Here is a 12,280-nt window from a genome sequence, read left to right as displayed (position 1 = left end):
GGAATTTCTTCTGTAGCATACAATTCCTTAGGTGGCACCAGTAGAAGAGCCAAAACTTGATGGTTTTTTACACAACAGTCAATATAGGTCTTACATGGAATCCAACAAGGTGTGTATCAATCATTAGTAACTCTAATTTGTTACCAGCACACATGTAGAGCTGACTAATATTGATATGAAAAGCCATCCTCAGTTCTACAGATAAATGGCTCAATTGTAATCATGTGAAAGGAAGAGAAACAGTGGGATTGAGTGGTATTGACTACACGTGTATTGTAGCTGTGATCATGCAAACTACAGCTATTTAGGCAGTGAACTAATAAATAAACACTAAAAGTATACACAATATGTACATTCTGGACTTGGGTGACTACTTTCACCTCTGGTTGCTGTTATCTGATAATGTTATTCTTGCATGGCAGGTACAAACCCAAGGTTAGACAAAGTGTTCCTGAGTTTGCAATATTTTATGGGGGGTGACAGCAGTGACTTTTCCAATATCTAGAGTCAAATGGGTCTAAAGTATTATCTGTTTCACTTAGGCAGTGGTTGCTAATTCCCTCTAGCAGTTTTTCAGTTGCATAGATACTGAACTGACACAACAAGCTTTGCTCTCTTGCAGCACACTTTGTATAGCAACAGTTTTCAATGCCGAATCAAGTCCCTTTCCTGTAGATAGTTTGAACTGAGCATTGCTAAAACTGACACAGTGGTTTGTCTTTCCTGGACATAGGGAAACAGCTATCTCTTTACAGGGAAAAAAGGTAAAGAACATTCTGAAAATGCTTTTTTTCACCTCTTCATGAAGGTGATTTATTATCTTCAATGCATAAGCTGCTACACATTGAATCAATATACAGGTCCTAATGTACTGGACTGTTTTCTCACACATAAGACCCTGTGTTTCAAAGCCTGATGTAAAAACTGCTGAATTGAATTAGAACATTTTTCCTATTTATAGCAGCTGATTTTTTGGTCTTACAAGAATTTAGAACAGATCAGGCATATAAACTGTGGGGTAGAAAAATGATAATGTCCAGTTCTCAAATGGAGTTATTGGGATATGAAGAGATTAAATAATTGCCTGAGGCTGCACTGGTAGGTTTGTTCCACCAAGAAGAGTTTGTGTCCATTCCAAGAACCTATGCCCACAAGCACACACCCTCAATCAAATAAAATGGTGGTTTTAATTCAAATTAGTTGACTCTTTTATAGCATAAGCTAATCACAAATGAAACACTAACACAAGCACTGAAAGGCCACTTTAATGCCTGTAGTCTTCTGTTAGCATCCAAAGGTTCCAACAGTGCATTATAGGAAGGACAAAGAAAGACTCTAATAATTCTTTGGAAAACAATTCCTAGAGTACTTCAGCTTAATATTGTGCAAAGGTACTCCCTTAGTTACCTCAGTGCAATGGAAATGAAGATAGTATAAATAAGGTCACAGCAGCTTGAACATTATTTCAAAGCCTGGGTAGCTCTCATTTGAGGAAGTCTAAATTGAAATAGGTAAACTGTATAACTCTTATAAGTCTTCAATACAGATTTATGCACCTGAGAGTCTGAAAATTGAACTCAGATATTCAGAGACTCAACCGCAATATCCACAAGAAATGTCTCTTTCTTTTCAGTAATGGAAAATTCTACTCTTGGATAAGAAAGGACTTACATGATGAGATGTCTAGCTAAGTGTACATAGTAAAGTTTACCAATCTGTCATTAACTAATAAACTAAATTATTCATCCAGGTTTAACATCTTAATTGCATTATACCTAAAATGTTGAGTCCTAAGAGATATTGATGTCCTAAGAAAAAGAAGAGATAATAGTAGAATGTAAGTTCATTCCAAATATGTGCTTTTTGGGGGGTTATTTTTAAGGTAGTTTATGTTCATGTGAATTTATTTAAGGGTTTTTTTTTGGTTGGTTGGTTGGTTTTAGTTTTGGCAGTCAGACACTTTGTTGTTCTGAATCTTGAAAGTTTCTGACAAAAAAGACAAAATCAAAAGCATTTGTAAAATCATGATTGTTCAGTAATGGCCATTATGATGTAGGTTGTTTGTCCTGAGTTGTGATCTAGTATTGCTTACAGCTATGAATAATTTTATTCAGAAAAATAGCTATTATTAACTTGAATGAAAAACTTGATGATTTAAGGCAGCCTGACATACATTTACTTGATTTGTCCTGTCAGTGCTTCTGAAGATAAATGTCCTTCCATTGGTATACAAATTAATTTACAAACTATTTTTCTAGAACTGAATTGTTGGCTAGATTATATGAACCCAATATTTAATTTTTTTACACTTATGAGGGCCACTTTAAACTGCTGCTTCATGCAGCTTGTTTCTACTTAGCCTAATGATCTTTCTTTTTTCATTCCTGATCTCTTGAATCTGCTGCTGTTTGTAAGACCTTTTCTGTAATAATTATTTAGCAACAATTATTTAGTAAATGTTTTATTGTTTTTATATAAATGTGTATATCACTGAAATAAATGTTTAATGGAATGAAATTACTTCCTATCCTAGGGCAGTGTAAACAGACAGAACTTTCACAAGAATGTATTTCACTTTGAAAAAAATAAAGGCTTAATAGCTTATTTGAAACCACAAAAAAACCTATGTTAAAATGTTCTCTTACTTATTACATCCCTCCGTCGTTCTTTGATTTGTTAAATCTCTTGCGTTGTTTTTATTTAAAAATCAAGACTAGTGCAGAGACAAATATTTCTAAGTCTAGGGCTGGTTAAAAAGTGTTGCTGCTGTTTCATTTGTAGAGGAATAGGGCTGCTGAAACCTGCAGCAGTGTATGGTAATGTCTGCATTTCATCTCGCGTTTTTAATGCAGAGCTGGTGACCAGGGTAGGTTTGTCTCTGCTCTCTTTCACACAAAATCCCATCAGAGTCTGTGTTTTCAGACAGCATGTCACCCCTGTGCACGTGAAACCACAACCTTCACTCTTTCTGTTGAATGTTGACCTGTCCACATTGTGGCAGATGAACCACACCCTCCTCATTGCTTGTATGATTTCTGTCAATTTTTGTCATATTTCACCACACACTGCACCTGTGCTTCTATATTGTACTTTCTAGTTCAGCATGCACTGAGTGTAACAGAGCCACAAGAGGGATTTAAACTGTGAGAAGGGTGCAGGGAGTGGCAACGTCAAACTTTCCATTCCTCAGCAATGAATGTGGAAGAGGCTGAACACAAATAATGGTTTATAGTGTAAAGCATCTGTTAGCAGCTGCTGCTCTGCTTTGAGTCTGCAGAATGGCAAGACTGATGAATTACCATTTTCTCTTGCTTCGTACCCATCAACTTGCTGCAACTAGCTGTACTTCAAACACTGTGTATGTTCACACTGAGAAAGAAATATTTCAGCACCTGCATGTTAGAAATATAGATACACATTCATCTTTGTTTTGTAATGTGATTGCCTTTTGTGTTGAGAAATCAAACACCTGTATCTATGTTTCAAAGAGAGGAATTAGAAGTACCTGTCAGAAGTACAACCAACTCACATATTTATCTTGCTTTCATTGGTTGCTGTCACTGGAGACAAGCATTGCTTCAATCAAGTGATCCACCTGTCAGACTATAATATTCTGTATAGTTAAAATTTCTCCTCTAAGGAGAAATGTAGGTACATTCACAGGGTGAGTGCATACATGGCCAGTGGTGGGGAGGTCCACATTCTATCTTAGCCACTGTATAGTGGCATCCCTCACCCCTTTCTGTCCACTCCCTGTGCATTCTTGCATCATCTTAGCTCTTCTCAGCCACTAGCTTGAATTTTACTCGTAACTTAGGGTACAGCTCAAAGCTTTCTGTAGTGTAGTTTAGTTTTTTGTTTGTTTGTTTTTTTAAATTCTTACTCTTCAGCATTTAAATTTGCCTTTTTTTTTCTTTTTTTCCTAGGACTCTCTCTTTTTACTCATACAGCTTGTACAGCTATACCATCTGGCTTAATGTCATTTTTCACCTGAGGCATCAAGCTAGGTTCAAGGAAAATGCTTGGAGAAACTTCAAAACTTCATATTGGGTGAGGCTCTGTGCTAGAAATTTGAATTCAAGTGCCTGGATTTTTACTTTGGCTCCACAGCCTTCAAAGAAGAACTCATTGAACTTGTGATCAGGAGTCCAATCTCTGCCATGGAATGCAGTGCACAGGTCTTCAAAACATGTGGAGCCCTGCCCACCTGGATACCCCTGCCCACCTACTGACCTTACAGCCTGCACTGTCAGCATATGTAAACCAATCTTAGAGTTCAAGGGAAATGGAGCAGAACCAACAATTTCACAGCCAGAACTGGTGTGGATTACAAAGCTGCTTACAGGGTTAGCCTTTGATCACTTGTAGTTCAGCAAGTTTCATGCTTCCTTTCTACTATTTGCTCTTTTATTTAATGGGTGACTTGTCACTGAGATGTACAGCTCCAGATATTTCTGCATGGAATTTTTCCATTCCCAAGCTCTGTTGAAGGATGTCCTGGACTACATCTTTGCATGTTGTTCTCAATTGCCGGCCAGTATTGTAGGACAACCTTTCAGTAATTTTGTTTTTCAAAATTCCTCCTTTTAGGAATCTCACAGTTTTTGAAGCTGTAGTGCCAGGAACCAGACTGCATGAGGAAATAGGTGCTTACTTGAAGAGAAAGATTGAAAGATTTTGAGAAGTAGTCTCCACAGCATTACATAAGCAACAGCATCAAAGGACATAGAGCTATAGGGGACTGCAAGAGAGTGTCTAAATCCTGCAGCAGTATCAGAACACACAACTGACTTCTCAGCTCAGTCTATAACGTATTAATCTACAGAGGTCTCTCTTACAGACTCTGAGGTTTTCCCACAGGTAACTCATCTTCCCTAAGAGGTGATTGACAATCTGTCCCTAAAATTCCCATAACGCAGGTTCCATACATCCCTTGTTAAACCAGTCTGATTTCATTGTAGTGTAATAGAGTTCGTGATGTCATCATTACTCTGATATCAGGCCCTGAATATGCTGAAAGCCATAATAAGGAAGCTGTATTTAGGGTAGAACATTTTAATTCCTTTAAGTGAATAAGTGCTTTTTTTGCCCAGGTTCATTAATTCTTTTCCAAAGAGTATATACTAGGGAATCACAGTCTCCTTTTATCTGATTGCCTAACACCAGCTCTGCTGGATCCTAAATTTTCCTTGCATCCCTGTCATCCCTGAATTTTCTGATGAGCCCATACATCAAGGCCTGGATGGGATCATAGTTTTATAGTTAACATCTTGGTGAAACTTGCAGAAATAAGCACTCACAGACAATCAGATGACCATTTTTATTTACACAGTTGACCATTTTTATTTGTTTCCTAATTTTCTTTGGCAATACTTATGTCCCCAGTGCAAATGTAAATACAGAAGAGAGTATCTCTGGAACCTGACTTGTCAAAAGATTTCTTAAATGAAGATGTTGTTAACATCCTACAGAAAAAGCTAAACAAATAAGGATGTGTTGAAGCACTGTGAGAAAGAAAACTATCTAAACGTATAAATGAGAATATAATATTACACCACCAATATTCAGGTACTATAAAAATATTTAATGTTGTAGCAAAGTATTTTAAATATGTCATGGGACATCTACCAAAAGATTGCTTGGCAGTGAACAAACAAATTGAAAGAAAATTAAACTTGCGTGCTCATTCAAAAGATTATAAAATTAGGTCTTTTGCGTGTTCAACTGTGGAGACATATTTTATTAGTATATTTCTCTACAGAGAATATGAAATTAATCTTAAGAGACGAACAAAATTCACATGGATGCATGTGATCTGTTGGGACAAAATAGTGAATTGAAAGTGAAGATTATGGGTATGAGTTATGTTCCTGATTCTGGGGTAACTACACATGTTATTCTACCATTTGTTTTCCCATTCAGTTCCCTGGGTTTCAATGCAATGACTTACAGAAAAAAAAAAATCAGTTAAACCTGAGGAACTGTGTTAGATTTTGGATTGGAATTTCTCTTAGCCTCAACCTGTTAGACTTTAAGACAGAATTAACTTTGTTCTTTATTTTTGTGAAGACAGAATGCAAATTTTTTATTTATGAACTCCTGCAGAAATATTTGGTTTATGCAATACCGTACCAAAAGGCGTAAATTGTTTGGATGGTTCTTGTCAAAATAGACTATACATTATGTAGAGATTCATATATCACTTTTAAGTGCAGTTTTGGGGTTTTTTGCTTCACAGATTTTCCCAGCTCAGAAGAATATCTAGATCTTATAGTATTGTAGCATGCAGACAGTGAACCAGACTTGTTTGTCTCACTTTACCAAAAGACATTTTAATAAATCTGTCTCTGGACATGTCTTCATATAACTTGAGGATGGCATGAACAGCAACATATGAGTGCAACAAAACAAGAAGGATGTATGAACTACCTAATGTGAATTATATATAGATTAAAAAAAAGAATAAAGAGACTGTGAGAAAGAGAGAGGAGGCAAAGGATGATGACAACAATCCTGGAAGTCTCTGCACAAGAAGAGGCCCCTGTATCCAACCTAGCAGGCAAAAAAATTAGCAGCACTAGAGGTGAGTCATCCAACCTTCTCTACAGGGTTGGCTTCTGTGCATATGTAGGCATGAGTGTGCATTTGTGACATATGCAAACAGATCTACCTCACACTGTGGGTCCAGATATGACAGCAGTCACTGAATATGCTCCAAGACTGAGTATCACTGAAGAAAAGTTATTATATCTGTTCTGTATGTCAGACTCATAATGACATCCTGAAATGTGTTAAACTCCAAGTGAAAGTTGCAAATGGTTAAGTCCATCAAAACCAGAATAAGTTACAAATCTTACAGTCAAATAGAAGTGTTCAATTTTTTATCTCTGTGAAGTCTGGGAAAAGAGTCTGGTGGTTTGGGGGAGGGCAGTGAAACAAATGTAGTTATTAAAAATATTATGTTTTGCTTTTGGACCAAATCTTCATGATCAGACATATTTTATTAATAATCTTGTGTTAGAAAGATAGATCAAACTCTTAATAACGGTTTTAAGACAGATTTTTTTTTTTATTGTATTTCAGCTAAAAGGTTAAGCCTTGTGTCTTTTTATAGGTTTTATAGCTCCTAGTTAAAAATACATATACCACTTCTAACCATAAGCGAGAAAAAGGAACACTCTAAAAAGTGCTTTACAGCTACAAATCCTCAAATAACCAACATTTAACACTACCAAAAAGAAAGAAGAGAGCCAATTTCAGCTCACAGGACAGTGAACTAAACCAAGAAACTCTGTCAGTGAGTACTGTGGCTAGAAGAGCCAGGAGAAGGACTTTCAGAGACAGCACTCACCTATGTAGAGTGCTGCACATCAATCACCTTGCAGGTAAGATCAAAGACAGTCTGAGCTGAGTTCCTGGTATAGCCTGCTCCCCCCAGGAAGAGAGATTCAGTTCTTACACTTTCAGGTGAATGAACTTAAGGAATTAATAGGTCATTACAGTCTCTAGGCAGTGGGAGTCTAACACCGGCTGGTACTCCAGGTTGGCAAGCTTTGTGATGAGTGATCGTGAATAAAGAGCCTGTCTGAAACTTTTAGGCAGGTGACACTGACCATTTCAGGAAGAGTTTTTCTTAGAGGCATGAAAGCTTGTTTTTTATTCCATGCTGTTCCTAAATTCTCATTCTCCTCTCACCGGAAAGGTGCATACAAATTATGCAGACATAACCCCAATAATATTTGGCTGAGAAGTATTATTCACAGAAAACTAGTGTCCTATAGAGTAATTTGGTTCAAAAACACTTTCAGGGTTCAGTGACTTTCTACATATGTCATACTTGCTGTCGTGAAGTATCAAATAACTAATCTTCATTGTAATGCTACTCAGCAAACGAGAAGTTAACATTTGATTTGCCTTTGGAAACTACTAAAGTGTAATGACATTATACATATACTAAGACTGGCCTTTTATTTCTGATGAAGTGTACAAATCATTCCAGCTTCATCTTATGCTGCTTGATTAAAATAAGTGGTCTACTACTACACTGGTGGATATAATTTATTTCATCTGTTGGAAGCGAAGAGATTAGCCATCCTTCAAATTTTCTTATCTGGAAAAAGCCCTAGTTTCATTACTACAATCCCACATGCACATTGTGTTAGGAAACTGAAGAAATATACTCTACCCTGCAAACAAAAAGCCTGCATAATTTGGTAGGCAGTGAGGACTTTAGTCTTAATTCCTACCTGTTCCCAGGGTGCTTGTTTATCTAAAGAAATCTAAAGTGTCTGGCCACACCTGGAAGCATCTGGTTTCCATTCTTCATTCCACATATTCTTACAGTAACTAACTTAAGTCTGGGAGAGATGTTGTTCTCCTTTTACAGGTGAAAGATTAGGGTTCAGGGATAGCGAGTGTCACGGAGGCACCCCGAGGTTAGTTTAAGGGACAACAGGGTCCAAAACAACTTTTATTAAACCGGTGAGAAACAGGGTTTTAGCACTCCAAAAGTGACTTAAATACAGGTTCGGATATCAGTTGAGGAAAATTATTAAGGGGCAGCAACTAATACAACAGGTGGTCCACAGAGTGCATGCACGTGGCTTCACTCAAAACAATGCTGGAGCCATCCCTGAATCCCGGAGAAGTACACACTTGCCTAAACACGGTGTGGGATTATTTTTAAAGAGATACACGTACTCGTAGTGAGTATGGGAAGTATACACTCGTGATTCTGCAAGGGTAAATTTATAATACACTTGCAGTCCTGCGAGGGCTAATTTACTTACACGTGCAAATGTGCACGGAATATTACACGTGCTTATGTGGAAGCACGGGAGAAAAATACACTCGCGATTGTGCGATGAAATAATTTATACACGTGCTTGTATTAAGCACGGAAAGTACGCATGCAAATGTACATGGGAAGTTACATGTGCAAATGTGCACCGAAGGAAAATACACCCGTGATTCTGTAAGGATTAATTTTACACGTGCTCATATGGAGCATGGAAAGTTACACGTGCATATGTGCACGAAAAGTATAAATATACTCGCAGTCCTGCGAGAAGTTTTACTCACATCCGTGGCGGCAAGGCAAGCGCAGTCTCCATCCCGGGGAGGGGGACTCTCGGTGACAGCATCTTGCTTGTGCTCCGAGAGACCCGCGACAATGGGTGGAGTCTCGACAAGAATCCCGTTTTTATACTGGCTGATCAGATCTGACTGTAGGCATTCTAGAAGCTTCTCTGCACCCCCACACTGGCTGTGGGTGCCCCTGAAGCCTCCAAACATCCCCCATACTGGCCACAGGTGCCCAGTGGCTCACTGGCGCCTCGTCACTCCCTTCTCCTAATGGCCCTGGCCAGGGTGCTCTGGGGCCAAACAAAAGAAGCTGTTAGCCCCAAGTAGCAGAGAGAGAGGGAGATGTGCTTACTCCTTCCATACTGAAGGAGGGAGGAGGAGAGAGGGGGGTTTGCATTCTGCCACAGCGAGTGATTAACTGAAGTAACAGATTATGTTGCAAACAGGGGCTTGAACTCTGCTCCACAGGGTCCAAAGTCTACATACTGAATTAACCATAAAATAAATAATTTGTCTCTAAATAGGATAAATAAACTATCATGCTATAGCCAGCTGGTACCATAATATAAAAAAAAAAAAGCTAACAGTTCCAGGACAAGATGTGTATCTGAATTATTATGATTAATTTTATATTTATACTGCTTTCTTACTAACATTTAGGCATATATTTATTTTGTAGAACTTTCTAGCACATCACAAAATCCTTGGGTTGAAAGGGTTTTAGAGGGTTACACAGTCTATCTCACTGGTCCAAAGCAGAGTTTACTGCACTTTCGCTACCTCTAGATAAACATTCACGTCAGACTTCCACTAGTGCATATTCCACAGCATTTCCAGTAACCTGTTCTCATACTTTACTACCTTTACATTACAAAGGTTTTCCTGGTATCTACCCTGAACCTTCCTCACTGTATTTTAAGATTCTTCCGTTTACTGTGAACATGAAGAATGTTTTATTCTGTCTCTTATTGTAAATTTATGTAGTGATTTGTATACTAGTAACTGCCACGTTCTCCCTCCAGGCTCCTTGTTTTTAGGCTAAGCAACGCAAATTAATTAAATCATTAACACCTAACCACATAACTGTCCTTGCTGATCTGCTGTGGACTTAATACTTTGGTCCCACACCCTTCTGGAATGTATTCCAAGGCAGATGTCAGTGGAGATAAGTAAAGAGGAAGGACTTCACAGGCTAATAAATAAAACCCCTGCTCAATACAGAATGCTACCTGTCTGTCTATCTAGATAGCTATACTTTTTCTTGAGTAATATTTTTTGCCATTTTGAATGCCAGCCTGTAAATTCTGCTGCATGACAGAAAAAATTGTGGGAGATGAGGGTTTGTGAGGAGAAAAACTGTCTTGTGTATCATTCACTTACAAGGCTGGGTGGGTCCCGCTCACATTTTTTATCGGCATTTAAGCCAGTGTTTGCACAAATACATCTTTGTTTCCAAGGCCTCAAGCAATTTGAAATTAGCCTCTGTGACTGCTAGCTCTGGAAACTAACCAAGGAAATGGTTCTTTCTAAAAATCTAATAATGCAATGAAACCTAAAGTGTCGGGAATATTTTATACATGATACTATGCCTCGCTGTGTTATTTATCTTCATGGATACTATACATTGCTCTTATGTTATCCCTTTCAGTATTGCAAAGATAAATGCCTCAGCACTACAGTTCATTATGTATTCCCTCTCTAGGTATACCTTATATAAAATAGAGATACATTACCTAAACATTGCTGATGCAAGACAATTTGGAAACAGTTGCCCATTTTCTTGGAAAAGGGCTGGTAGCAGTGGCAGAGACCAAAATCCACAGAGCCAGAGCCATCCCTAATCTAGAGAAGCTCAAACACTGGGCTCCTGCAACTTAATAACATATGAGCCAAGGTGGGACCATGAGATTCACTGGTTCCCTGAGATTTCCTTTGTTTCTGGTGTATTGTCTTACTCTTTGGGATGGATGTTTTCCACAGTCTGATTAGAATTTTATTTTTTTTTTTTAATGGAGAACAGTATTGAAAAAATACCAAGTATGTACCAGCAGGTCTTTGATGCTTCCCTGCAAGTGGAAAGTGCTGGAAATGGAGAGAAAGAGTGATAGGTCAGATAGCTGCAGAGACCAGTTGTCTCCTGGAATACACAGTTAGCTAACTCCTTCAGAGGTATGTGGACCAAATCAAGAAGATGATGGACACAAGAAATGGAGAATGATGAGAAGAAAGTGCAGCAATCATCTATATTTGGGACAACAGAGCTAAAAGTTTGTCAAGGTATATGTATGCATGTCACATGCTACTAATAAAAGTGAAGAGTGCTTTTAAATTCACATAGCAGTTCCTACAGATCTCCATTTTTGTTTTAGAATATGGATATTGTCATGATGGACCAGTAGCTGTTCCAGGATTTTACTAATTTTGTAGAACCTCTAATGCACCTGTATTCATATGGGAACTTAAGTGCTTGCAATCAAGACATTGCCATCTAATGGGTTCATTTTCAGGCAGCTGATCCGACAGTTTCTAAATTAAGACAAAAAGGACGTGCTCCATCTTCAAAAATTCCAGTATATTCTAATCTCTGGGGAAAAAAAAAAAAAAGCTAAGATAGAAAACAGACCTTTGTTTGGAGTGCGAAACTATGTGAATTTAGACAATCTCTCTAATAGCTGTTCACTTTTTTTTTTAAGGAAAAAGTACAGCAATACTTCCACGCTATACTCAGTATAACTCTGATGATTTTATTTTCTATTAGTTAAAACAGTAAGTTAGAACGTCTCTTAACAGAGCTTTGATGCAAGAAAGCTTCTCTAGAAGAAAAGTGTTTCAGATCTAATATTCTTAGTAATGTTCACATGTCTCTGGTGTGTGTATCCAGTGTATACCTTTTATATCACAGTATCACAGTATCACAGTATGTTTGGGATTGGAAGGGACCTCAAAAGATCATCTAGTCCAATCCCCCTGCTGGAGCAGGAACGCCTCGGTGAGGTCACACAGGAATGTCCAGGCGGGTTTTGAATGTCTCCAGAGAAGGAGTCTCCACAACCTCCCTGGGCAGCCTGTTCCAGTGCTCTGTCACCCTCACTGAGAAGAAGTTTTTTCTCAAATTTAAGTGGAACCTCTTGTGTTCCAGCTTGATCCCATTACCCCTTGTCCTATCATTGTTTGCCACTGAGAAGAGCCTGGCTCC

At 38.2% G+C, this 12,280-nt stretch overlaps 2 long non-coding RNA genes across 2 annotated transcripts in view; one reads left to right on the top strand and one right to left on the bottom strand.

Annotated features, from left to right (window-relative positions):
• LOC135578668 (uncharacterized) overlaps positions 1-9,167 on the bottom strand; it is a 34,356-nt gene extending 25,189 nt beyond the window's left edge. Inside the window, exon 1 of the long non-coding RNA XR_010470664.1 lies at positions 9,082-9,167. This is a non-coding gene — a long non-coding RNA (uncharacterized LOC135578668). The remainder of the gene's footprint in view (positions 1-9,081) is intronic.
• LOC135578667 (uncharacterized) overlaps positions 1-11,417 on the top strand; it is a 57,181-nt gene extending 45,764 nt beyond the window's left edge. The window contains exon 6 of the long non-coding RNA XR_010470663.1: positions 3,927-11,417. This is a non-coding gene — a long non-coding RNA (uncharacterized LOC135578667). The remainder of the gene's footprint in view (positions 1-3,926) is intronic.
• Positions 11,418-12,280: the final 863 nt, after the last annotated feature.

The sequence above is a fragment of the Columba livia genome, chromosome 2 (genome assembly GCF_036013475.1).
Source record: "Columba livia isolate bColLiv1 breed racing homer chromosome 2, bColLiv1.pat.W.v2, whole genome shotgun sequence".
NCBI lineage: Eukaryota > Metazoa > Chordata > Aves > Columbiformes > Columbidae > Columba > Columba livia.
This window is presented reverse-complemented; position numbering and strand designations above follow the sequence as displayed.